The 27189-nt window shown below is 35.0% G+C and overlaps 1 protein-coding gene across 4 annotated transcripts in view; it reads left to right on the plus strand.

Annotated features, from left to right (window-relative positions):
- METTL24 (methyltransferase like 24) overlaps positions 1-27189 on the plus strand; it is a 204697-nt gene that overhangs the window by 122988 nt on the left and 54520 nt on the right. The window lies entirely within an intron of this gene.

Below are 27189 nucleotides of genomic sequence, written 5' to 3' on the forward strand. Positions count from 1 at the left end.
TAAGTTGTTAATTTAAATTTTATAAGCAGATAAGATACATAAATCAATTTATGTTTGTTTTTATCTGCTATCAAATTAATTTCACATCCTGTCATAGTTGGTTTCTGTGTTGAGATAGTCAATTTGAGGTTTCCATGTTTTTGAAGTGAAAAGAGTATATCAGGGTTTGATTGACACAGTACATATACCGTGTGAGGCAAAGTTTACATAGTAATACACAAAACCTGTCTAATTCCTGTAAATGTTTTCCTTTGGGTGGATGATGGAAAAATAAATCCATCTTGCCCTTGTGCTTTATTTCTTGAAGATAATTGTTGTGGACTATTGTATTCTATAGGCAGAAACCTTGGAAATTCATTTCCCTGCCAATAGTAGTTTTGTAGTTTATTTCCAGTCTTTTTTTTGGCACAGTCAAATCACTCGAGGGCAGAGATTTCATGGAATTTAGAACATGGCATGATATATACTTCTTTTGTTAAATGAGAATGTATCCACAAGGGAGGTGGTATATGTGAGAGCAAGTGTTAAAACTGTTTTGGTTTCATGCTCTCTGTTTTTATTAGTACTTCTCTATTTTCTCATCCTTTTATTTTCTTGAATTCTTCTCTTTTAAAACAGCTGGAATTATTTTCAGACCAGTTTTCAAGGATTTACTCTGTTTTTATTAATGTGATTAAACACTGGTTTTTATCATGTTCTCCACTTAAGTCCTATGTGGGGGGCCTCATTAGGACATGGAGGTGATGCTGAGTTCCTTAAAGACTATGTGTGGGGATGGATGGCTCTAGGAGGTCCTACCAAGCTGGAAAGGCTTTAAATATGAGCAGAGTGATGTATATCTACTGATGACCAGTTTGTCTAGCATGATAATTAATTTTTTGGTCACAAAAACTATCAAATACCATCAACTAAAAGTAAATAGAATTTAGATCTGCCTAAGTGAAAAGAGTAGCTACACTGATGACATTGCAGATTCTTGAAAAGTTGGATCTTATCAATAACTAAATGTGATTGAAAAATGATATTTGGAGTTATTAATCTGTATCTGTATATACAAGCTTTTTAGCAAAGGCACTGAATCCTTTTCAGCTGGTTTGAACTAAGTGCTAGTGCTCTATCCATCACTCCACGTAGATGCCTGATTCTTGACCTTTTATACCTCTTTGACAGTCTGAGGAAGTAAAAAGGCTTCTGTTTCAGAATAATGTTTTTAAATATACAAAGTAAGATTTATAGAATTGCAAAGGAAATCAATTATATTGAAAGGGTAATAGCTTTTTTTTTAAGGGTCAGAGGCCATTCCTTGAATTCACCAAACAACAAAGCATTCTTTTTTAACAATTGCTATATGCCAGACGTTATTATAACTACAAAAATTAAAAAGATTCTGCCCTCAAGGAGATTGCTTTTTTGGGGAAACAGTCTATATATAGATAAGAAAATACATTTAGCAGATGAGGGTACTGAGGTTCACAGAAGTAAAATGCTTTACCCAAGGTTACACAGCTAGTAATGGTTTACCTAGGTCTCAGACTCAGTTCCTCAGACATATTGGAATATTATTTATACACTACAAAGTTTCTCTCTGTCATCATTATTTGTTCTTCGTTCTGGAAGAGGACCATGCCATCAGGGAGATAGTGCCGTGTTATGCAAGTGAATTCGATTTGAGTGAGGGACAACTGTGCAAGGTCACCTGCCTCCCTATCTCCTCCAGAGCCATCTGGGTCCAGTGACAAGAACAAGACTATTGGAGATGGCCTTACAATCTAAGACAATGAATATTCAGTGAGCTAGGAAGAATAGTGAAAATAGCACTGGACTTGGAGTTAGTTCAAATGTAATCTCAGACATACTTTATTAGTTATGTGAGTCTGGGCAAGTCAGTTCAACTCTGTGAGACTCCGTTTCCTCTTCTGTAAAATGAGATTAATAATAAAATCAAAGTTATTGTGAGAATCAAATGAGATACCATGTAAAACATTTGCAAACTTTAAAGTGTTACATAAATGTTACCTATTGTTATTACAATCTTTATAGCATCCATTGCTACACAAATGAGGTCAAGGAGGGACAGTCCTATGCTGTGTTGCTTATCCATAAGGAAATAATGACTTTTGATTGAGAGAATCTTGAATATGATACTCTGTATCTGCTTGTGAAGGACTTACTCAGTTGATTGTAGAGAAACTTCCAAAGAGCATCATAAGGAAGGTTGTTGAGAGGCAGAGATGAAGTATAAACTTTTGGAATGGAAATTTGAAGCCCCCAAAAGACAGACACATAAAAAGGAAACTGGTCCCATTGTGTCGTGTGACTTCTAGCACTTGAAGCTCTAGAGAATGGCAATAATGGTCTTCTTTTGAATCAGATTGTTTTTTCTCTCCTGAGATCTTATCTTACTCTCTGCTGAAGAGTTCACTTAGTCTTATGTATGCTTTGTTGTACTCTAATCTGAAGAATTCCAATTTTGGTTTTCTGGGTGGTTTGGATAAACAGATTGATCTGTTATTTGTTCTTCAGGATGGCTTTTTGGGTAGGTAGCATTTAATGAGGAAAAAGCTAAGTTGGCAAGGTTAAAGTAAGGATTTTTCTCCTCTTTAAGACGGATTAGGGAAGTGGCTTTCCTTATGAACTCAGATTCATATGCATTGACCAGAGATATTGTGAGAGAGGGCAGAGAGACACAATCCTAGTCTGATAACCCTCTTGGAAATTGGTGGAGAGATTGCCCAGCCTCTCTGGTCCTAGATCCCTCCTCTCTCCCCGAGCCAGACCAACCCTTTTCCTACTCACTGCTGAGATAGATTAGTCCTCTATTCATATCTAATCATGACACCAATGAGTTGCATCTCCTTATATTTAGACACTATATATACACTCTGCAATCTGGTTAGCTAAATCACATCGTGACTAATCCCCACTCATAATATGACTTCTATGCTTAATTCGTGGGGAACTATAATGTAATCTTATCTTTATTCTCAAAAACAACAGTGAATCCATAAGAAAATCCTGTTTCTGAAACTTCAGAAAAATTTATGATCATACTTGGAATGAAAAACAGTACTTTAAAGTATTTATTTGCATTCCAGAGGTCACTTGCTTCTCCTAAAGCATTAATAATGACAGTACCTTAGTGGGTATTTGTGTTGGCTCCTGACTACTAATTTCCTCTTAAGGAAGTTTAAAGATACCGAGAATCTTTAGTAATATATGTCAGTGCTACTTTAAAAAAAAAAAAAAAAAAAAAAAAAAAAGGTCCTGCCATAGAAAGAATCCCTTTGTAGAAACATTTCTCTAGTTGTCTAGGGGCTAGATAAAAGGGGAAATTTGTTTTGTGGCCTGCAGCTAGAATGTTTGTTTTCATTTTTTCTAACATGTGTATAAACACTAAAGAACAGGAAATGGATTCTTTCAGGGAAAGTAAATAGAAAGTAAATTTTATTTTCTCCCAGGAATTTTTCCTTGTCAGCTGACTAACCTACACCAACAGTGATGATGGAAAATAAACGTTTTTCCATTACTTTTTTCTTTCCTCAAAATAAAGAAAGTTCTTTTTGCATAGGTTCTCCACCCCCTCATCTTTCCCTTTAGATTCAACTAGATGTTTATTAATGAGTTATTTATGGGCAGCAGTTAAAGGAATAAAGGCATTTCTAGGAAAATTACAATATATCGTGTTTCTATCGACTTCTTGCACCATTTCTACTGCTGTCATCCTAATCCAAACCTTCAATCATTTCTTGCCTGGATTATTACAGTAGTTACTAACTGTTCTTCCTTCCTCTAGTTTCTGACTCCTTCAATTTATCCTTCTCCACCACTTCTGGGGTTATCTTCTTAAACTACAACTCAAATATAAAAATATGGAATATAGAGAAATTTTAAAAATCTTTCATAATTTCCTATTATCTTCTGAATAAAATCCAGTCTCTATCTTGGGTCTCAAATATAGAAGGGATTACAAAACTTTCTCTGGGAAGAGGAATACATGATTCCTCTTCCTCCTCCTCCTCCTCTTCCTCCTTCTCCTTCTTCTTCTTGGCAATTGGTGTTAAGTGACTTGCCCAGGGTCACACAACTAGGAAGTGTCTGAGATCAGACTTGAACTCAGGTCTTCCTGACTTCAAGGCTGGTGCTCTATCCATTGCACCACCTAGTTGCCCCCCCCCTTCTTTTTTTTTTTTTTTTTTTTTTTTAAAGATGTTTCAAGAAGCAATTCCAGGTCATTTGAATTGCTACACTATTCTCCTAATAGATACTCCTTAGGTGAGGTAAACAAGTTAATAAATGAACAAATGAATAGAAATTACTTCTTTTATATTTTCTATTACTAATTGCATGCTACATATTATTAATTAATCACTTATTATGTGCTTAGCACTGGACTAAGTCTGGGATTATCAATAGCCCTTAAATAGCTTATTTTAGTAATAAGTTAAAGGCATAGTACAAAAAAGTATGGCTATATCCTTTTAAAAATAGTAATATTACTCATGCAATTAATGTTCTTAGAGAAAGCAGGGAAAGGAAAGGAATAAGAATTTATTAGATACTGCTTTCTTTAAGTGAGGTGGTACAATGGATAGAGTTCAGAGCCTGGGGTCAAGAAGATTAATCTCCATGAGTTCAAAATCTGGCCTCAGACTCTTTCTAGCTGTGTGATCCTGGACAAGTCACTTGATTTATTTGCCTCAGGTTCCTCATCTATAAAATGGGCTGGAGAAGGAAAAGGAAAGCCACTCCAGTATCTTTGCCAAGAAAGCCCCAAATACTACAGCTAGAAAGAAGTAAAAAGAGAGCTGGGTTATGTGCAAGGCAACAGACTGATGGCAAGGAGTTGGTTGGGTATAAGAACAACAATAATAACAAGCACTTATGGAGATTTTAGTATTTGCAAAGTGCATTACATATATTATCTCATTTGATTCTCACAGTGACCTTGGGAGATAGGTCCCTATTATTATCCTCATTTTTCAGATGAGGAAACTTAATGAAACAGGGATTAAATGATTTACCTAGGGTTGTGCAGCTAGTGAATGTCTAAGATAAAATTTGAACTCAGATCTTCTTCCCTCCAGTCAATCTATTGTGTCACTTAGTACAGCTGACTCCCACCCGCACCACACATCAGAGCCACATAGAATTTAAAATAGTGCTGTGTGTAGGCAAAAATTTCACCAACCTCTGAATGAACTTTTCTGAATTCAGCTAGGCTGATAACATCCAAATAGTTTATCTCCTATATGCCTATATTGGAATATTTTTCAGTTTATTAAGATCTGAAAGAATTTGCATACTGGAAAGGAATATAGCCCCAAGGACATAGTCTTTAAGAAATTAAGGTCATTGCCACACTACAAGAAGATATCAAAATAGGACTTTTTGTGGAAGACTTCATATAAAGTGAATATTAACTATTGAAATGGTGATACATTTGACTTTCTTCTTTTTGCAATACTATTTCACAATTCTTTGCCATTGCTTCTTTAACATTTTAGACTTCAAACTATAGATCAAAATCTTTCTAATGCACAGAGCTTTCATTGCTACATTAACAGAAACATATGAACTAGAAACCCAACTTGTCAGGGAGTAATAATTGCTTGGCCCCAATGTTATTTGGTATGATTAAATATCTGCCTTTTGCTGAAGTGCTTGTTGCTGTAGTAACTGAAAAGGAAGACTTTTCCTAGAATGTTGTTAGGAATATGGAACTCGAAGTTTTGCCTTGGACTGATGCTACAAATATCTATCATTTTTTTATTTTCTTCATTCCATATTTACTGAGTGCCATCACATTAAACAATCCAGTTTGGTCAATGTGGAATCATCATTCTCAGTCTTAGCTTTGATCTGTCTAAATTGTGCATGGTGCATACAAATTTATAAATTGATCCCATCATGCTGCATACTGTACTTAATTCAGTGTTTAGATGAACTTGAATGAAGTGTTTGGAACTTTGAAATAAAGTAATTCAAAGCATTTTTGTTAAACTTTCCAAGTATTCTTTTTTTTCTATTAACTTTTTCTTCTTTTATTTTTAAGGCATGTACATTCAGGAAAAAAACAAAACAACAAAACCCAAAGAATTTTTTTAATATCTTCTTTAGAAATAATTATCTGCCTCCAAATTCCAGCCAAGAGATTTAATGAATAGTTTTGTCTGAACTTGAAGGTCAAGAGAGGCATGTAGATAGGATGGTATGAGACTGTTATTCTTTGCCTTATGGATGAAGAATAATTTTACTGAGACTTTGATAGAAAATGGGTAATTGGGGTGGGAGTGGGGCACTTCCCTAGACTGTTGTGAATTTATCAAAATGAACTCTGTATGATAGAGTTGTGTAACAGCTTGTGGGAATTTATACTTAGGGAGATTGGCTGCCTCTTAACTGGATTTCTTTCCTGTTTGTCAAATTAAGAGAGAGGACTGCTTAATTTGCCTTTTCTACTGCCTTAAACACTGTTGTTTCATGTTCATTCTCTTCTGTATACTTTAAATTGTGTCTTCCTCTAGGGCCATATGCAATTCAATTTTGACAGAGGGCCCAGAAATGGTTATGGGTCATATAAATATGTGAAAAGCATTAACCTTCTCTCTTTATCAGTATTACTACATTGGTTGACAGATCAGCTAAGCTTTGGTTTGAATGGATTATTATACTGACTGACCTTATGCTGATTGATAGAGTGCACAGGAATTCTATAAGATGCTAAACTTGGCCTCTCTTCCCTCCCTACTATAACAAGATAAAGATTCCTAAGCAGCAAATTCCTACTGTTATAACAATAGATATTATCAACTAGTGAGAATACTGATTAGTGTTTCTTTATTCCCTTGTTTACAGTGTCACCTTTTACTTCTAAATTATGTATCTATTTTGATCTTATCTTGGTATGTGGTGTTAAATGTTGCTCTATTCTTTCTGCCTTACTGTTTTCAATTTTCCTAGTAGTTTTGTCAAATAGTGAATTCTAATCCCAGAAACTGGAGTCTTTGGATTTATCAAACAGATTAACATATTACTATAACTATTTACTATTCCACTAATCCATCACTGTGCTTCTTGACCAGTAGCAAATAGTTTTGATGGTTGCCACTTTAAAATATAATTTGAGATCTGATATTGCTAGGCCACCTTTCTTTTCATTTTATCTCTAATTCCCTTGATATTCTTGACAAATTTTGTTCTTCCAGATAATTTTTGTCATTATTATTTCTATCTCTATAAAATAATTTTAGTAGTTTGATATGGCACTGAATATGTAAATTAATTTAGTTAGAATTGTCATTTTTATTATATTGACTTGGCCTACCATGAGCAATTAACATTTTTCTCATTGTTTTGTAATTGTATTCACAATAATTCCTGAATTTGTCTTGGTAAGTAGACTCCTAAGTATTTTATTTTGCCCATAGTTATTTTAAGTGGAATTTCTCTTTCTATTTCTTTCTTCTGGGTTTTTACTCCCTTATAAGTAAAAGGAGGGAGGGTCTTTACCTTTGAGCTGATTTTCTCCCAAAGCTGAAAATCTCAGTATGCTTATATTCCTGTATTTCCCTAAGCTATTACTTTTCCACTGATGTGCTCTTCAAATTAAATCCCTTCCTCAAAAAAGTTAAGACCCAGAGGGCTTTACGATCTTGTCCCACTTACTCAGTTGAAACTTTATTTAGTGGTTGGAGTTTGAGGACAAAGCCTCAATTTGGGTAGGATTGTAGGAAGAATGCCAGTGCATCCATTTAAGTGCCAGAGGTTATGAGAATCACTAAAAATCTCTTCTGCACTAAGCCACAAGAGGGGCTGTGGAATCTCATAGCTCTACCCATGGAATTTTGGTGAGAACTCAGAAATTGTGGACTGGAGTAAAGATGTTAATCTTACTCCAGGGAGATTTTTAGTATAAACCCACTAGATATGTTAAGTAACTTATCTTTATTGATATCCTATTCAAACCACTGTTTAAGAATACACTCTCTCTCACTCTCTCACTCTCACTCACTCATCTACACCATACTGAGAAACACTATAGGAAATAAAGGATCCTGGGTAATTCAGGCAATTTTTGACCAGATCTAGTTTCCTTGTTTTGGGTCATCCTTTTCTAAGTGACCACTAGGTGGTGCTGGGTGAGTATGTAACCAACTACTTTGTCCACTAAAGCTGTCATTGACTCTAGGGATGGCTGTCACTTATCCATTGGCCCCACCCTAATGTTACAATTCATTCTGTTTCTAATATATATCAATCAATCTCTCTTCTTTCCTTACTTATTGGTCCTTCTGCTTCAAACCTTCAATCTCCCAATCATTCCAAGGTCTTGAACCAAGCCTTAATGACTTAGCAAGCAATTTAATTAGATTAGGCAAAAGCATAATCAAGTCTACAGATATTATATCAGAAATGATGATCATCTCAGTTTTTCCTACTCCCTATCATTGACCTCAGCTGGCCTCAGGGTAAAAGAAATGTTTAGATGCTTTCGGTAAAAATCTGTAGGACCATCTGAGATTCCAATCCCAGCTCCTACTTCTGGTTGAGATCCCTAGAAGATGACATGTTCTTGAGGATTTATAGATATTTTGCAAGAAATATTGAGAATTTCTTGAGGAGTTGCAGATATATTTTTCATGCTATCAGCATGATCCTATCAACATCAATTATCACTGGTTACTGATCTATTATCATTCATCAATGTTCACTAACATCTATTAATATTTATCAATATCTATTAATATCTAATATCATTTAATAAATTGATATATTTTTGATATCATCAATAAGCAGTTTGTCTTAAATAGCTTTTCCAAAGAGATATTTTCTGAGATGTAGCAAGTATCCATCCCCAGAGAAAGACTGATGAAGTCTGAATGCAAATCAATACATACTTTTTCTTTGCTTTCTTTATCTTTCTTTTTGTTTTTTGGTTTATTTTCCTTCACACATGACTAATGTGAAAAATATTTTTTGCTTGACTGTACATACATATATAACCTTTGTCGAATTGCATTTCTATCTCAATGAGTGAAAGAGGGGAAAACAGGAAGGAATTTAGAATTCTAAATTGAAAAAATGTAAATATTAAATATTGTTTTACAATGGGGAAAATATTAAATAATAACAATTAAAATTTAAATTAAAAAGAAGATATAGCAATAACAGAAGCACAAATGCACTCTTTAACTCCAAAATGCTGCTACCCTCTCTCTCTGTTACCATTTTAGTCCCTTGGGAGAATGGGCTCAAACTTAATGGGAATATTACAAATATTCCTTCCACTAGGTTCACTTCTGAATGAGTCCTAGTTGAAAGAAGAGCTGCTCCTGTGCTTTTACAATTTAGTGTCTCTATTACAGGATTTATGGCTGGGCTGGGTTACTCTTCATTTTTCAGGGATGCACTGGTTCCTCACCTGATTGCACTGTGATGGAGGTAGTAATTTCTGCCATGAGCTCCCATTGCTAAACTCCCATTCAATGACTCTTCCAACCTTTCAAATCTCATTAGATTATTCTAACTTTAACACTTCTTCATCTAAGATCAAAACAATAAACTCAGGACATTTAGAAGAAACAGTAGGGCTACATGATCACAAGCCACATGGCAGCCTTAATGGGGAGATATGACAGCTAACATGGTCTCCTTTCAGTCTATCTGGATGCTTATATCAGTTTTTCTTCCTCATTTAAAACTATTAGGAGACAGAGAGAGTGGATTTCTCTAGTAGAGTCTTTTGTATGCACACTTATTTCTGGTTCAGCAATCACTTACAATGATTTTTATTATCATACAATAAGGAGATTAGGAAAAAATCAGAGAAAATTTATCTGCCATGCCCTGAAGTAGAGGGCCATTTTCATCACAGATTTCTGGAACCCAGAACCCTAAATTTCCTTGTAGGTTGATATCAGGTTAAGTAGATTAGTTTCTTTTACACAGGAAACGCAATGGAAGAACATACAGCATAATTATAATATAAAACAAAGAGAGGACAAAAATTCAATTTTCTTTAGTGGATCCCCCAAACTAGAAAATTCAATAAAGAGAGTACTGGATATAGGACCTCTACAATGAGTTCCTATAAATTAGAAAGGCCTAATTTTTATCACAGTTTATTCCCCACATGTAACATTGACTTTCCTAGTACACAGATAGAAAGGTACTTGACATTCACACAGTTGCACTGAGTGACAGAATTCTTTATTTATTATTCAGAATTCTTACTCTTTTCTTAATTCTTATCCCTTTTGCCCCTGTGTATAGTTCAGCACATTAGTTGGAATGGGCAGGAGCAATACTCTGTCTCATTCCCACTGACTTTTTTGCTACAAGAACAGGTAGCTTCTTTGCTGAGTACAGAGGTGGGTCAGGACATGGGAAGAGATTACCCATTGTTAACCCTCTGTACTTTCTCTCTTGAAAGAGAGTCATGCCCATGCATCTGACATGGGCCTTTGAGAAAATTATTTCAGAATTCATGTATAATCTGCTGTCAAAGTCTCTTCTCTGGAAGATGTAGTTGGAATAGGGGGATAGAATAGAAGAGAAACAACCAAGTCTCTCAGGAAAAAGTCTGGGACTCAACTTCATCCTGTGGAATTGTTGCTTAAGCAAAATAGTGTTGCATTTCTGAAAAAAATAACCCAATGGCAATTTACTGGCAATGAGTCTTTCATGCTACGGAATTGCAATTTTTATGCTGGGACATCTCTGTCTTCATAAATCTACTGTGAACCCTAAGGACAAGCTATTTTTGGGAAGGAGAGCTAAATTATCATCATAATTAACAGATATATTGAAACTCATCAGAAAGATGATTTCAAAGATGGTTTTTGATTTTTACTCTTTTAATTCATCTAAAACTGTGGTGTATATAAAGTAGCCTGGGAAGTATTTTGGTTTTTAAGATTAAAAGATTATTATAAAATGATATTTAATTAGAGAAAACAGATTATAATTACCCTGGTCTTTTCCAGAATTGAGTAAATACTTTGACTTTTTGACATATAGTTTCTTCTCTCAATATTTCCTTCTGTAACTATTGAGATAGTGTTTTAATGCACAGTGTTTGTGTCAAAAATCGTAGGCATGCGTCTTTCTTGGCTTTTGATCGGCTAGGAAGATTCTGTGTCTCAGATAAACTCTTTGTCAAGGCTCAGTCCAGGACCTTCTTCTCTCTCTTTATTCTTTTCTTTATGATCTCATCTGCTGTCATAGTTTCCATTATCTCTATGCAGATCTCTCTCAAATTTACATACTGAGCCCTAATTATTCTCTAGGACCCTGGTCTCTCATTACCAGTTTGACATTTAGACATTTCCACTTGACTGTCCTGTCAGGTTCAATATGCTCATGAATAAAATCATCTTCTCTCTTCTAAACTTCTTCTCCAGATTTCCTAAATTTATTGAGGACACCCCCCAGCTACCTAAACCTATAACTTTGAACTCATTTTAAATAAAAGATTCTTAATTCTCTCTTCTTTTGGTCATAAACCACTGCAGTAATCTGGGGAATTCTATGGACTACTTCTCAGAATACTGTTTTTTTCTTTTGTTTGTTTGTTTTTTTTCCCCTGAGGCTGGGGTTCAGTGACTTGCCCAGGATCACATAGCTAGGAAGTGTTAAGTGTCTGTGAGACCAGATTTGAACTCTGGTCCTCCTGAATTCAAGGCTGGTGCTCTATCCACTGCGCCACCTAGCTGCCCCCTTCAGAATACTGTTTTGAAATAATTGAAGGAAATCCTAAACTTTAGTGATAGATTAGTAAATATAAAGGTGAAATTTTTTCCCCATTATAGCTCACATATTGCCCCTAAAATCTATCTATAGGCTCTCAAGAGTTCATGAATCCCAAATTAAGGATGCATATTTCCATTTTTTCCCCTTCCCTTCTTCCTTCATGTACAGATTGGTGTAATCAGTACCAAGTCTAGTCAGTTCTACATATTTAATTAACACCTTTTACATCAATCCTTTTTCTCCACTTATTTTGCCACCACCTGGTTTGAGACTCATTGACTCCTAGTTGATGTCTCTTCTTTCATTTTTTTTCTCTGTCTGATCCAATTTCCACATGGATGCCAAAATAATCTTCCAAAGAAATAGCTTTTATCATATCTCTTCTTGGCTCTGTTGCCTTGAGGATAAACCACAAAACTCTTCATTTTGGTAGTTAAGACCCTCCAAAATCGAGCACCATCTTATCTTTCTAGCTTTATTTAATATTATTCATCTCCATGTATTCTCAATGTTCTAGCAAAGCTGAGTTATGTACCAACTATTCCACAAACTCGATATACTCTCATCCCCATATATTTTTATTTGCCATCCCCTAGGCCCAGAACGGACTCTTTCCTTCTTCCCCCCATCTTCTTGTTTCTTGATCTTTCTTCTTTTTTAATGTCCTATTGCATTTTTATTTTGTTTAAATTTTCCAATCATATACTTTTATTTAACAGTGTTTTATTTTTCCAATTACATGTAAAAATAGTTTTCAATGTTCATTTTTGTAAGATTTTGAGTTCCACATTTTTCTTCCTCCCTTCCTTCCCTATTCCTCAAGATAGCAAGAAATCTGACATGTTATACATGTATAAAAATTTTAAACATATTTCCATATTAGTCATGGTGTGAAAGAAAAATCAGAAGAAAAGGGAAAAACCATGAGAGAAATAAACAGCAATAAAGTAAAGATAGTTGAACCATCCTTAATATTTTTCCTGTTAAGGTGACCATGGGCTGGTTGATGGCATGTTCATGAAGCATACCTTGGATTTGCTGGGCCATGTAGTTCCACAAACAGACTTTGCTGTTCTATTTATGTTAGCCAGAGCAAGTAGAGTGAATCCCTCTTTTGACAGTAATGCCCCCTCAGCAATCTGTTGAGATTAATTTATGATATCCAGAAACTGTTTGCCTGAGTAAATTATGCATGTTTCCACCTGAATTCTGGTATTTCTGCCCTTGGAGCACAGCATGTGGGTTCTTTGTGCTGTCCAAGTTTAATCAACAAATAAAATCAAATAAGAGACTTTAGGAGAAAGAGGTCAAAGTATCATTTGAAGCATTGGAGACAAAAGCATATTTCTTTACTGGAAAAGAAACTTTGATTTGCCTTTTTAAGTTATAAGAATATAGCACAGGGGGATTAAGAAAATAAATGTCCTCCTATGGAGTGTCATTCAACTGCTTTGCAATTAAAATGATAATGAAATATTTTTAAAAAGAAATTCTTTCTTACCAGCAGTGCAGGAGGCTCAGGGCATGCCATTAAAAGGAATTATGTAAAGCAGCCTTTGAGTAGCAAGTTTTATTTTGAGGTTTAATATATTCTGGATTCTGCTGGAAAAAATCATCTGTGTGACAAGCCTGCTAACAGATGTCAATTTAGTTTTATAGCACATGCTTGCGTTTAAGAATCAGAAAAAGAAGACTATCCTTTTTAACCTTCTGTTTAATGTATGATACAGGTTGGTAGCACATCACACTCCAGAAGACTGCTGATTAATAATCTTTTATACCCTGTGGGCCAGTAACTTTTCACCTGCCTTCATCCCTGAAGGATTGAGTAGAAGGTTTATTTCACATTATTTTTTTCAGTTTAAAGGAAGTGTTGGAAAGAGGGAACAAATAACTGAAAATTATTTCTTCCTATTGTTTTAAAACCAATAAAAGACAGGAGTGCATTATATTGTCAAAGGATAAATGAGATACAATAAAAAAAGAATTACACTCTTATTTAGACACTAAAGCTAAATTGAAAACCTACATGGTAGAAGAAGGGTAAAAGCAAAATGCCTAAATTTAGGAAAAAGGAAACTGTATAGCAAAGTCTTCTGTCATATAACTGATTATATTACCCAGGATAGGAAACTATTCATTCTTTCACAGCTATCATAAGAATCAGAACTTTCACCCTCTGACTTTAAAGAACTCCTCTCACCTTAAATACAGGATTTTTCCCATTTTTCCACATTGGCCTCTTTATGAGAGTGCTTTTTTTTGCATTACTTCTGTTAAGCAGGGAGTGAGAGAACAGCTTAAGTATTTGCTAATAGGACCTTCCTCTTTATTTTGCTGCCTTTGAATATATTAGCAGATTAATGGAAATATGTTATCTTTGCATTCCATGTCATGTTTCACTGATAACACTGTTGAGATGTTCCCATCAGATTTTTGATTCTTCTGCCTTCTTTTTAGGAGATAAAGGAACCATATGTCCATATATGATGAAGGCTCAGTGAGGTTAGATAGTGATGCAAAAGAAACTTTTTTGCTATATTTAAAAGAAAAAAAATAATTTTTGTTATTGCCAAAATCATTCCTCTCTTCCCTAAGGAGTTTCATTCTTCAGAGATAAGAAATGAACTCTGCTTGCTTTCTCATTTGGCCCACTTATAACAGTAATATAATTCTCCACTGCATTCTAAATATAGCTTTTATTTTTTTTAAAGAAATTTTATTCTTGAGATGATTTTCAGATACCCCAAAGTTGATAAATGTTATATTAGGAGTCCAAAATTCTTATTTCCAGACTCCATAAAAGGAATCTACTAATCTTTCTCATAAGTAGGGCAAGAAATATGTGTAATTTTGGCTAATTTATAAGTTGTTAGCAACTACAGTTAAGAGTTTTTCCACAAAGAGTTTGGGATGATTCCTTTCTTAATTTTTTATTCACATATAGAGCTGATTTTCACTGTGATACTATCAACTCTAATTGGACAGTAACACTAATTCTTGTTGGGTATCAGGTATAGAGTATTCTTGCAATGACTTTGTCCTTAGTATTATTTTTGAAACAAAATTTTTATGTTAATTTTAGATGGAATTTTTTTACAGTATTTTATTTTTCCAAATATGTGAAAATATAGTTTTCAACATTCACCTTTGCAAAATCTTGTATTCAATATTTTTCTCTCTCCTCTCTCCCTCCTCTCAGCAAGCAATCCAATATAGGCTAAACATATGTAATTCTTCTAAACACATTTCCATATTCTTCATGCTGCACAAGAAAAATCAGATTAAATCAGAAAAAACCCAAGAAAGAAAACAAACAAACAACAATAATAAAGGTGAAAACACTGTACTTTGATCCATATTCAATCTCCATTGTTCTTTCTCTGGATGCAGATGGCACTTTCTAAATGGAATATTTTTTAAGTGGATAATATAAGATACTTAGAATAGCAGGGACCTCAAAGATCATCTAGGTCAACCCTTCCATGTCATTGATTAGGAAATAGAGATCTAGAAAAGTGATGTGTTAGGTATTCAAATGCCTTTGGGGTTGAATTAATTACTTATGGGGCAGCTAGGAGGCATAGTGAATAGAGCACCAGTCTTAAAGTCTGGAAGAACTGAGTTTAAATGTGATCTCAGACACTTAACACTTTCTAGTTGTGTGACCAACACAAGTCACTTAACCCCAACTGCCTCAGCAAAAAAAAAAAAAAAAAAAGAATTAATTAATTACTTATTGTTTGGATGGTTTAATATTTTTAAGGGCCTCATTGCCATTGGATTGTTATTTCCCTTTTTAGTTTCATATGCTGAGTTGTCCCCAGTTATTGGGTGCTCTGATAAACCAATTATATTCAAAATCTTCCGGTTGGTCTGGAAGTTTACAGACTGGTAAGTTGTTGTTCAGTCATTTTGAGTTGTGTCTGATTCTTTGCGACTCTTTTTGGAGGATTTTCTTGGCCGAGATACTGGAGTGATTTACCATTTCCTTCTCCAGCTCATTTTACAATGAGGAAACTCAATAGGGTTCTATGACTTGCCCAGGATCACACAGCTACTATGAGTCTGAGTTAGGATTTGAACTCATGGAGATAAGTGTTCCTGATTCCAAGCACAGCGTGTTCCATCTACTGCACCACCTAAATACCATAGCATAGTAAGAAACTGAATCAGTCCTTGGAGTTGAAAAAAATCAAAGCTTCCCTTCAGGGTTTTTGAGACTAGTTTCTTCTTGAGATGACGAGGAAGGCACGTTTTTTTTGCCTTCCAGATTTCACATCTACTTCATATCAGTGATGTTGTCTTTGTATTTAGTCATCTTTCCCAGCCACTTCACCATAATATGATTCAAGAATCCCATGAATGCCAGTGAAAATGCCTTTACTGTCTCTCATTGAAATGATTTAAATTGTCCTTAAAAGCTGCAGGAATAACCATTATTAATAACTCTCCATGTAATTTCACGGAGCTCTTGAGTACTTCTGTTGGTTGATTCTTATGCAATGGGATTTCCACTCTGTATATTTGGAACCACCTGATATATTGTTCAGTACTTTATTTCACAAATGAGTTCAAAATAACCCAAGAGATGCCTTGGAAGAGATGCCAAACAGCCCATCAACAAGCATTTATTAAGTGCTTATTATGTGCCAGGTACTGTGCTTAATTTAGCTTTGTGAATGAAAAGAAAGGATCCTCTCTAAAGGGAGAAACAACACATAAGCAACTATGTAAAATACAAGATAAATACCAGTTGATGAAGCGGATTGAGGGTTGGGCCCGGAGTCAGAAAGATTCAGATTCAGCCTCAGACCCTTACCAGCTGTGTTACCCTGGGCAAGGCATTTAACTCCTATTTGCCTCAGTTTCCTTATTTATAAAATGTGGTTTATAATAGCAGCTACAGCCCAGGGTTGTTGTGAGAATCAAGTAAGATTAAAAATTGTAAAGCTCTTAATACAGTGTAAGTGCTTAATGTGTTTAACACATACTAAGTGCTATGTCCATAGTAATTTTATAATGTAAATGGGAAGTAATCTTTGAGGGGAAAGTATTGTGTGTGGGGGGGGGAAGGGGACTAAGAAAGGACTTTTGCAGACTGGTATTTGAATTGAATCTTGAAGCTAGAGAAGTCAAGAGGTAGAGGTAAAAACAGGAGAATATTACAGGCATGGCAAATGACCAATGAAAGGCACAGAGTTGAGAGAAGGAGTACTGTGAGCAAGAAAGAGAAAGGAAACTGTTATTTGTTGGATTATAGAATACATACAGTAAAGTATAAGAAAACTAGAAATATAGGAAAACATAAGGTTGTAAAGGGCTTTAAATGTCAAACAGAGAATTTTGTAGGTAACAGGAAACCCCTAGAGTTTATCAAGTAAAGTGGAGAATGACTTCAGACTGCTTTAGGAAAATTACTTTTTAAAAGGTTTAAATAGTTTTTAAAATTTTTTTCCAATTATATGTAAAGACAATTTTTAACATTCTTTTTTCTTTTTATAAAATTTTGAGTTCCAAATTTTCTTCCTTCTTCCCTATCCTCTCTCCTCCAATAGCAATTTGACATAGGTTATATATGTGCAATCATGTAAGACATATTTCCATATTAGTCATGTTGTGAAGGAAGAAATAGACCAAAAGGAAAAAACCACACACAGAGAAAAGTGAAAATAGCATACTTCAATCTGCATTCAGACTCTAACAGTTCTTTCTCTGAATGTGGATGACAGAAAATCACTTTTTTTTTTTTTTTTTTTTTTTTTTTTTTTACTGAGCAAAAAGATTATAGTGAAAAACAACATCTTTTGTGGATACATTTTAAAGCATGATAGAGAAAAATAGATTATGGGAGGATATGGAGGACATGGGAAAGTATTGAATACGTGGAGGATAGATTATGGATTGAGGATGTGGGATTGTGAGAGATAGTTCTTGCTAAACCAAGAAATGCAAAAGGAAGGGAAAAAGACTAGATAAAGCTTTGCATGAGAGTCAATTCTTTTTTTTATCACAAAAATATTTATAGGTGAAACTGATGAGAAGACAACAAATACATGGAAAATGGAAAATGTATTATTTCTACAACAATGTGTGAATGACATTAGCAATAGAAGAACTGCCATAATTGAACCGTGCATCTCAGTCCCTATGTGCTCTAAAAAATAAGCTTAGAACAAAATTGTAAGAAGAGTTAAATCAGATCCTTGGTGGAAATGACACAATATTGATGCCGTTAAAGAATTATTTTTTATAACATAGTGGCACAGTACACAGGGTACTGGAGCTGGAGTCAAGAAGACCTAAATTCAAATCTGCCCTCAGACATTTACTAATTGTGTGACTTTGGAGAAGTCACTTAATCTGTCTGTCTCTATTTTCTCAACTGAATCAAATGAGATCATTGTGTATAAAGTGCTTATAGCCCATAATAGGTAATATATAAATCCTATTATGATGATTATTGTTGAGTTGTTTCAGTATTGAAACATATAGGGTTTTCTTAGCAAAAATACTGGAATGGCTTGCCATTTCCTTCTCCAGCTCCTTTGCAGCTAAAGAACTGAAGCAATTAGATTTATGTGATTCGAACTCATGAAGATGAGTCTTCCAGATTCCAAGTCCATTACTCTATCCACTATACCACCTAATCATATTCCAAAAGAATATAGAAAAATAAAGGATGCTAATGCTGCCTTACAAGAAATTTTCAGAGGATGTCAACAACTACTGATCCATATTCCTATTTTCTCATATTTAGAGAATATTTATCAGAAAGATCTAGTCAAATTAAGCCAACAAGTTCTTACTATGTGACAAGCCCTGTGCTGTGTTGAAGATACAAAAAGCCAAAAAAAAAGTCCCAAACAAGTTCCTGCTCTCAAGAAGTTCACAGTTTATTTGGAAGTTAGCATGCAAATGATTATGTACAATAAGAAATAGACAGGATAAATGAAAGATAATTCTAGGGAAGATATTAACATTGAGGACATCAGAAAAATCTTCTTGCAGAAAGTAGGATTTTAGCTGAGATTTGAAGGAATCTAAGGAAGCTAGGAGATAGAGATGAAGAGAGAGACGGTTCTAGACATGGGAAAGAGCAAGGAAAAATACATGGGTCTTAGGAAAAGGTATCATGTGCAAGAAACAGCAAGGAGGCCAGTGTTACCAGATGGCAAAGCACATGGAGTCAGGTAATAATGCCCAGCATTTAAATAGAGCTTTAAGTTTGCAAAGTATTTCACATATTTCATTTGATCCTCACAATAACTCTATTATGTTAGATGCTTTTATTTTCTACATTTTGCAGAAAAGGAAACCAAAGTTCAGAAATTTTGTGACTTGACTAGTGTCACATAAGTAGTATTTAAAGAGGGATTTGAACTCAGGTGAACACAACTCCCATTCCAACATTCCTATCTGTTGTTTCACCTAGTAGTTAGGTGTAAAAAGACTAGAAATGAGGGATTGAGTTTTGAAGGTATTTAAAAGCCAAATGGAGGAGTTTATATTTGATCCTAGAGGGATTACTGAAGTTTATTGGGTAAGGGTATGGCAGTAAGTAGACCTGTGCTTTAGAAAGATCAACATGATAAGATAAACTGTATATATGGATATGAAAAAGAGGTGATTAACAATGCTGAAGGCTGCATAAGTCAAGAAAAATATAGATTAATAAAAAGGCTATTAAAATTGGCACATAAGAAATCATTAGTAACTTCAAAGAGCATCTAGATGGCAATTGTATAGAACACTGAACATAAATCAGATTTCCATTTTTCCATGTATCTTTTGCTTTCTGGTCAACTTTACTCATAAATAATTTTGGGATGAAACAAATGAATTGACAATCACCTTAGGCTTTCCTGGTATTTTTTCCTCTCTGTTACTTTTCTTGTTTTAGAAAGAGCTACTACTCATAATCTCACATCTTCTATCCATAATCTATTTTCCATATATCCAAGTCTGGATAGATTGTAATGGGGTACAGTTTTGAGGCAATGTTATCAATCAGAAGGCTTTTATAATACTCATGGCATTAAAGCCTGTATCAGGATGGTGATGGTACCAGAAGAAAATAGGTATTCTACTAAGTAGAATTTAGAGACCTTGGCAACAGATTGGATATGGGGTGAGAGAGCATGAGGATTTAAGGATGACACCTTTAGGTTGAGAGTCTTATGCATTGGAAAGATGGTGATGTCAACAAATGTAAAAGGAAAATTAAGAAGAGGGGAGGGATTTGTGAGTAGTGGGAGGATAATAAGTTCAGTTGAGGTTAAGATTTCAATGGTACATCCAATTTGAGATACCTAATAGACAGTTGGAGATAAGAGACTGGAGATGAAAAATTAAGACTGAATGAACAGATTTGTCACCTATCAGTAAAAAAGTGATAATTAAATGCAAGTTTATGAAATCATTAAATAAAATAGTATAGTGGAAGAAGAAAAGAGGGTTCAAGAAACAATCTGGGGAAACACTCATGGTTAGTAGGGATGAACTAGATAAAGACCCAGCAAAGAAGTTTAAGTAATCACAGTCTGCCATGCAGAGGACAATTCAGAAAAATAGAGAACAATCATGAAAATCAAGAGAGAAGAAAATATGGAGCAGAAGAAGCGACTATGGATTGAAAATATGGATTGAAAAAAAGTTATTAGATTTGGCAATTTAAAAATCCCTGGTAACTTCAAAGGGAAGCTAGATAGTGAAATGGATAGCTTATGTCAAATTGCTTGCCTTCTCAATGGGGAAAAAAGGGGAGGGAGAGAGAGAGAGTGTTTGAAACTTAAAATATGAAAAAATGCTAAAATTATTTTTATATGTAATGGGGGGGAAATAAAATATTAATTATATTTTTTTAAAAAGGGGTCATGAACTAGGCTTCCTGTTAGTGATGGACATAAAGTAAAAAACAATCCCAGACTTGATCATTTCCATTATTCAGTCACCATTGCACATTGTCATATCAGCACACATTTAGAATCTATAGCTTGAGTGAATTGGACCTTGCTTCTGCTCAATGTTGGGATAAGAGAAAACAATTGCGTGGCGAAACAGTGCTTTGGAATTAAATTGTTTGTCATTGGAAGTTGATATAAGAGCAGAAATCCCAGGACTGTCCATCACTTTTGTTCATTGGAAGAGTAGATTTCTGCCTGCCTTAGCCCTGTAACTATATTCTGTAACTGCCTGACCTTCAATGCTACTTGAGACTCTTCACAAATGTGGCAGATATCAGGAAAGTATTCTCTGTCAGCTACAATGCTGGAGGTGAAGTTTTCAGCTATCTTCCCATTTTCATCCTTATATTTGGAAACTTTTTTCACTTGCATGTTAGTTATTACCAATCTTCTGTTATTGAGTTCTTGCAACCATGCCTGAGTCTCCATGATTCTTTTTGAGGTTTTCTTGGTAGAGATACTGCAATGGTTTGCCATATCCTTCTCCAGCTCATTTAACAGATGAGAAAACTGAGGCAAACAGGGTTAAGTAATTTGCACAGGGTTACACAGCTAGTAAATGTCTGAAGTCAGATTTCAAGTCACAAAGAAGAGTCTTCCATACCCAGGCCCTTACTCTATCCACTGCACCACCTGATGCAGTGCTGTTAAGTGATTTGTCTAAAGTCATATCAATAGTAAGAAGCAGAGTAGGGATTTGAATCTGTGTCTGAATCCAAATTCAGCATTTTCTCCCAGATCATATATGAACTTCTTTATTTGCAACTTCTTTCCCAAAAGCCCCAAATAAGATATTAGAAATCAAATTTTGTTGTATCCTGCATATAGTGCCTTACAAACAGTAACTCTTGAATATGTATTTGTTGTCTAGCTGATTTTTTTCTGTTCTGGTTAATTGAAATTTTGCTATCTAACTTGTACCTATAAATTTATTGATTTCAGAAAAATGAATTGTAATATTTTTTCTGGGCCATCTTATTTTACAGTTGCAAAACATCAAATGCAGGAAAATATAATAATCTTACTCTCATCCATTTGTGTAGAAAGGTCCAAAGGAAGGAATGAAAACTGCATAGATAATTGAAATCCACAAATAATCTAAGACCTCTATTTTATCTGCTAGTGTTTGTGGTTCTGCTTTCTTAATTTTTAATAAAAACCCTTTAACAGTTCAGTGGTCCTTCATCCTTCCCCTTTCATACTCTATCAAAGTATTAATAGGTAGTGAAATAGGAAAAAAGTCAAAAGATCAGAGTTGGAAAAGAAGCAAGAAGATTAGATAAACTACTGTAAAACTGGATAATCATCTCTATATAATTCTTTTACAGTAAAGATTCTTGGATTTTTATTTTTACAAAGAAATATTAATTTCAAAGGTATAACTAAAGCAAATAAACATTTCCCCCCAATACTTTGGAGGGAACAATCTTCTCTATTTCCTTTTAGTCTGTAAGGAGGGAGATTGGGTTCACAGTTTGTTCACTTCTTATAGAGCATAAATTTCATCAAATTCTTAATCCAAAGTCTCCCTGAGCTAGTTTCCTGGACTTTAAACTGGCCACAACATTTGGCCTGGAGTCCTGGGCTCCAAGACCTCCATGGATCAAGCTCTCAGATCTAGATTTCCCCTTCTTGAACATAAGACAAACAAAACCATCCCAAGAACTTAAGTCCATTTTCAGGACAAGAAATCATAAGGAGAAGGAGAAGATAGTTCTTCATTCAGCTTACTGCTTTGGACTAACTGGACTTTGAATACATCATTGGAACGAGGAACAAGAATTCTAAACCTCGTATTTGCAAACTTATATTTTAAAAAATGTTTTGATAACCATATTCCAACATAATTGGTTTCCTTTGTAATCCCAAGTATTTTATTTTGCACAGTAAAAAACAATTTGCAAAAGGACTCCTCAGACTTCCCTGTCCACCAAAAGAGTCCTTGATATATAAAAGGTAAATAACTTCTCTTCTGGGGTCCAGATTTTCATACCTGGCTCTATGTTCTTAGTGTGTGGCACATGACCTACCCAATAAATTTCAGAGATCTCTCAAGATGTAAAGAAAAACTTTTATTTGGTTCTCATAAAAAGCAGGCATCACTCCCACCATACAAGAGATGAAGGTGAGACCCACCTCCCACCTAATTGCAAAGTCAGTTTTAGAAGTTATAAATTGTCCTTAACAGTCTATTCTTGAGATCCTCCACAGCCCTGTAAACCTCATATTCTTCAGCCTCCAGACTGAAGTCTCAGTGATCTGTAACATCTGGTAAAGTTCTTCCCACTCTGCTTCTTCCAGGACTTTGCAAGATCCCACTTTCCTGCAAACTGCAAACTCCTACGGTGTTGTCTAGGTCAACAATCCTTGTTTCCTAAGGGCTAAAAAGGGAGGAGGACACTGCCAATATATAATAATTCTTTAAAGACTTATTCTTTGTTTCAAAAGAGGGCCTTTCCCTTTCTCCTCCCAAATAAAATAAACCAATTTCATATGGGGAAAGTCCCAGGTCACTTCTGGTAACGGTTCTAATTCTTAACAAAGCAATAAGCAAACATTTGGTCCAAGGGAATTTAGTCTCTAATATCAAGTTAGTAACCAGTTTCTTAAGAATCTGATTCCTTCTTTCCACTTTCCCAAATGAGGGCAGATGGAATTGCCACTCAAGTTGCAACCCTTCCCCATTATTTCTTAAAAACTTTAAAAGCAAAATGTTCCTTTATCAGAATCAATAATCTCTACCAATCCATACTAAGGTATATTTTGTTCCGATATTATTCCACTAATCCCTCTTAAAACAGCAGAGCTGAGGGAAAAGCTTCCACCCATCCCCTATATCCCAGTTTCCCTACTGGTATCATTTCGTTAAAACCCTAACCTGGAGTCAAGCAGGAAGGGACACCTCCCCTCTTTATTTATCTTTATACATTTCACACACCTTTCAGATACAATTTGTTCTGTAATTACACACAGCCATACACCAAATTTTCTTGCTTTTACTTCTTTGTTAAAGGAAGAAAGTAAGATAAAACTTTAAGATTAATATTCTAAATAGCTTTGGGCCAAATTTCACAAAATTTATGCCACATATCCAGTTGGGCTGACAAAGTGTTAAAGCATAGCTCATACAATTTTTACAAATTACCCAATACACAATTTAGCAAACAAAATTCATCTAATTAGGAGATGCAAATATGTGACCTCTTTAAGTGAGTTACCAGAGAACCAAAATTTTTAACTTAAAACCAAATCCAATACAGATTTAAATTTCTAGTAACAATACTTCAATATCAATGCTCACATTTCCCAAATCTCATACCAGAATAAACAAGTTCACAATTTTACCACACACTTATTACTACTAATTATCCCATACAATTTCAGAATCAGAATTCCAATTTAAACACAAACAACCCCAAAGCTTAAGGTAGTAAAAAACTGCTCTTTCAAGGCTGACCATAGGGCTTTAAGAAATTGGCAGACTCTAAGACTCTGGGGAAAGAGGGTCAAATAAATTTGGGACCCAGGTGCCTGGCTACAGGTCTGTGGCCCAGTGACTATCTCACCCTTTATTCCAGAAATGCTGGGGAGGAAACCCATGTCAAAGATGTTGGGGCACCAATGCAAACCCCAGAAGAATTCAGGTCAGCCAGGAACACCTCCCTACTCATGATAGGTTCCACAAATCTGAAAAGCTTGGAAAAACCCAGAGAGAGCATTTCCCCCTCTTTGGTAGTTTCCTTCAGAAGGCTTTTATTCATGTAAATTAGGCCTACTTAAAAGCATAATAGACAAACTCAATTTAGCTGATAGTGCCAAGAAACTTAAAACTTATTCTCAAAAACCCAGAATTTGCTAAAAATGTTTTTAAAACAGTTCTGTAACTTTTAACTATTTATGTAGACTCAAATTGACTAGTAATGGGTCTACAGAAACAGCATTTTTTTAAGGTGTGGTAGTTGTACATATCCCTATGTAGTCAAATTTTCTTAAAAGACATCACACATTGCTTGAACACCCCAATAGCTTTCTTAATAGAATACAGTTAAAATCTCCCCAGTTAAGATGTTATTATTCAGCATTCTCCTTCCTTCATGGGATTTTTATTGCTCCAATATCTTCCAACTTTTTCTCTTCCTCTTTAGACCATATTGGGGCTAACTCTACTTTAGACAAAGTGGGGACACTCCTCCCTCTACAAAGCTATTTCCTTTAAACATTTTCCTCTTCAGTCAAACAATTCCCCACTACATCAGGGGTTATTCTCTTCTGATGCTCTCTAACGTGTCACTAAATTGTTTACTCCCCCAAGGAATTGTATTAATACATAAGTCTCATCTGATTTTTTATGGAGCAAAATAGGTATATTGAAAGGGGACATACATAGTTTGAATAGGCCATCTTTTACAAGTCCCTCTATTACTGATTGCAATCTTATTTTTCCCTCCAATGATATAGAATATTGTTTAACCCACATACCACATCCTCTGGACTTTTCAGATTGATTTTAAATGGAGAATTTTTAAATTTCCCCTATCTCTGCCATTCGAATTCTATTAAAAGAGGGCATATTTTAAATACTATCTGATGTTTCAACACCTTTAATTCCAATACCCATTGAATTAGTCTCTGCCTCCAAAATTATTCTCCACCCTTGGGATTTACATCTGTTCTTTAATTGTTCTCATATACAGGAGTGACTTCTATATAGATACACAGAAATCTTTTCTTTACTCCCATCCATTAACAATTCCTTAAATTTTGGACTAATTTACAGATCAAGGATCTCTCCACTCCAGTAACTACTAAATCTTCTCCTTTTTATTCTTGTTCTACTCACATAGGTTTTAATATAATGAACAATCTTAGAATTTTCATAAGTAATAGCCAAATGGTCTTGGTTGTAACTTCCTCTCAATTCACAAGCAAAGGTTGAAATACCCATTCTCTTAAATTACATTTACTAAGTTAGAAAAGCTGATAATAACAAAAGATTTTTAAAACACATTTTCCAGTTCCTGTTAGTTTTTCAGTTTATATTTTAATAACATTCAGGATACTAGATAACAAACCAAATCTGGGTTCTATGATCTCAGAAAAAACCCAGTTCTAATAGAGTATAACCAATCTATCACAACCAATTAAGTTTCCAATTTAACATACTTGATGAGGTTCTAGTGGCAATCCGAGAGTTGTGGAAATCCCCTTTTGATCAGAGGTGCAGGTCCTTCATGAAAGAATTCATGAACCTGAAATATTAAGTGGCAAAAATGGAAGTTTATTGTTGAGTGAAAAATCAGCTTTGTTAGGAGACTTACTTCCTAGTGGCAAAGTCCTATTAGGGAAATGGAGGCTGGCACTGAGAAGAGAATGTCTTCACAGTGGGCAGGGTCCTGGCAGCTATGCCAATGAGGCAAAGCATGCTACTTTGGACATTCTGCAAAGAATGAATTTAAAATTGCCCTTTTTATAAGAGATCAATTGAATGAAATTCCTTCAATGCTGTCACTGCCCCCAGGCCTAGAGACTTCAATATCAGGTCCAACTCTCCCAATTGAAGGAAAGCTTTTTCAGCCTCAATGGGGAATCTGGTTCAATGAGGGTGATTTCCAATTGACTATATACCAGTATCTCTATTTTGTTTTCTAGGAAGAAGGCTTAGACTGAACACTTCTCATTTCAAATATTTGAGAAGACTTTTTGGATCAAGTGTGCTTAGATTCCAGTCTCTTACCCTCAATTTGGCAGTTACTATCTCAGTTACTCAAAAAGTTCTGACCCTCCAGGAATCTGGTATTTTTAAATTCCAAGATCTTGCTTACCTGAGTTCTGAGCACAAAAATTGCCTGACTGCCATCTTCTCATTGACCCATCAGATTTTCAACCATGGATTTACTTTTACTTTACACCAAGTCTCTCTGCTCAATGACAAGGACTCTCAAACTGTGACAGGGTGCCTTTTGCCAAGTTGCAAGAGCCTGGTGACACCCTAATGATCACATGATCCTGGATGAACCCCCCCCCAAACTGGGTGGCATGTAACCCACCCAATAAATTTCAGAGATCTCTCAATGTGTAAAGAAAAAGTTTTATTCATTTCAGGTGAAAGGTAGACCCCAGAACGTAAGCAGTTTGGGCATTGTATATGTTTCTTTACACATTAACCCTGTCTCATACTCATTAGATGAGAATGTAGTCTTACATTCTAAGCATGAAAGCTATTTTAAAATAGGGGAAAGCAAAGGGGGAAACAACATATAAATTCAAATTTAAACAAAAACATGTCTCTCACTGACTCTGAGACATGTGTTCTCAATATATGGGCTGGGTAGATAAGGGTTAGGTCAGTTTGTTCTACAAATTCTGAGAATTATTCTGTCCACCCCACATCCTGGGAATTGTTTGCCAGGGAGGAAAGGGCAGGGGAAAATGGAAGCCCGAACCCTTAGTTTAGTTAATTTATAGTTTCCTT

This window comes from Sminthopsis crassicaudata, chromosome 4 (genome assembly GCF_048593235.1).
Source record: "Sminthopsis crassicaudata isolate SCR6 chromosome 4, ASM4859323v1, whole genome shotgun sequence".
NCBI classification, from domain to species: domain Eukaryota; kingdom Metazoa; phylum Chordata; class Mammalia; order Dasyuromorphia; family Dasyuridae; genus Sminthopsis; species Sminthopsis crassicaudata.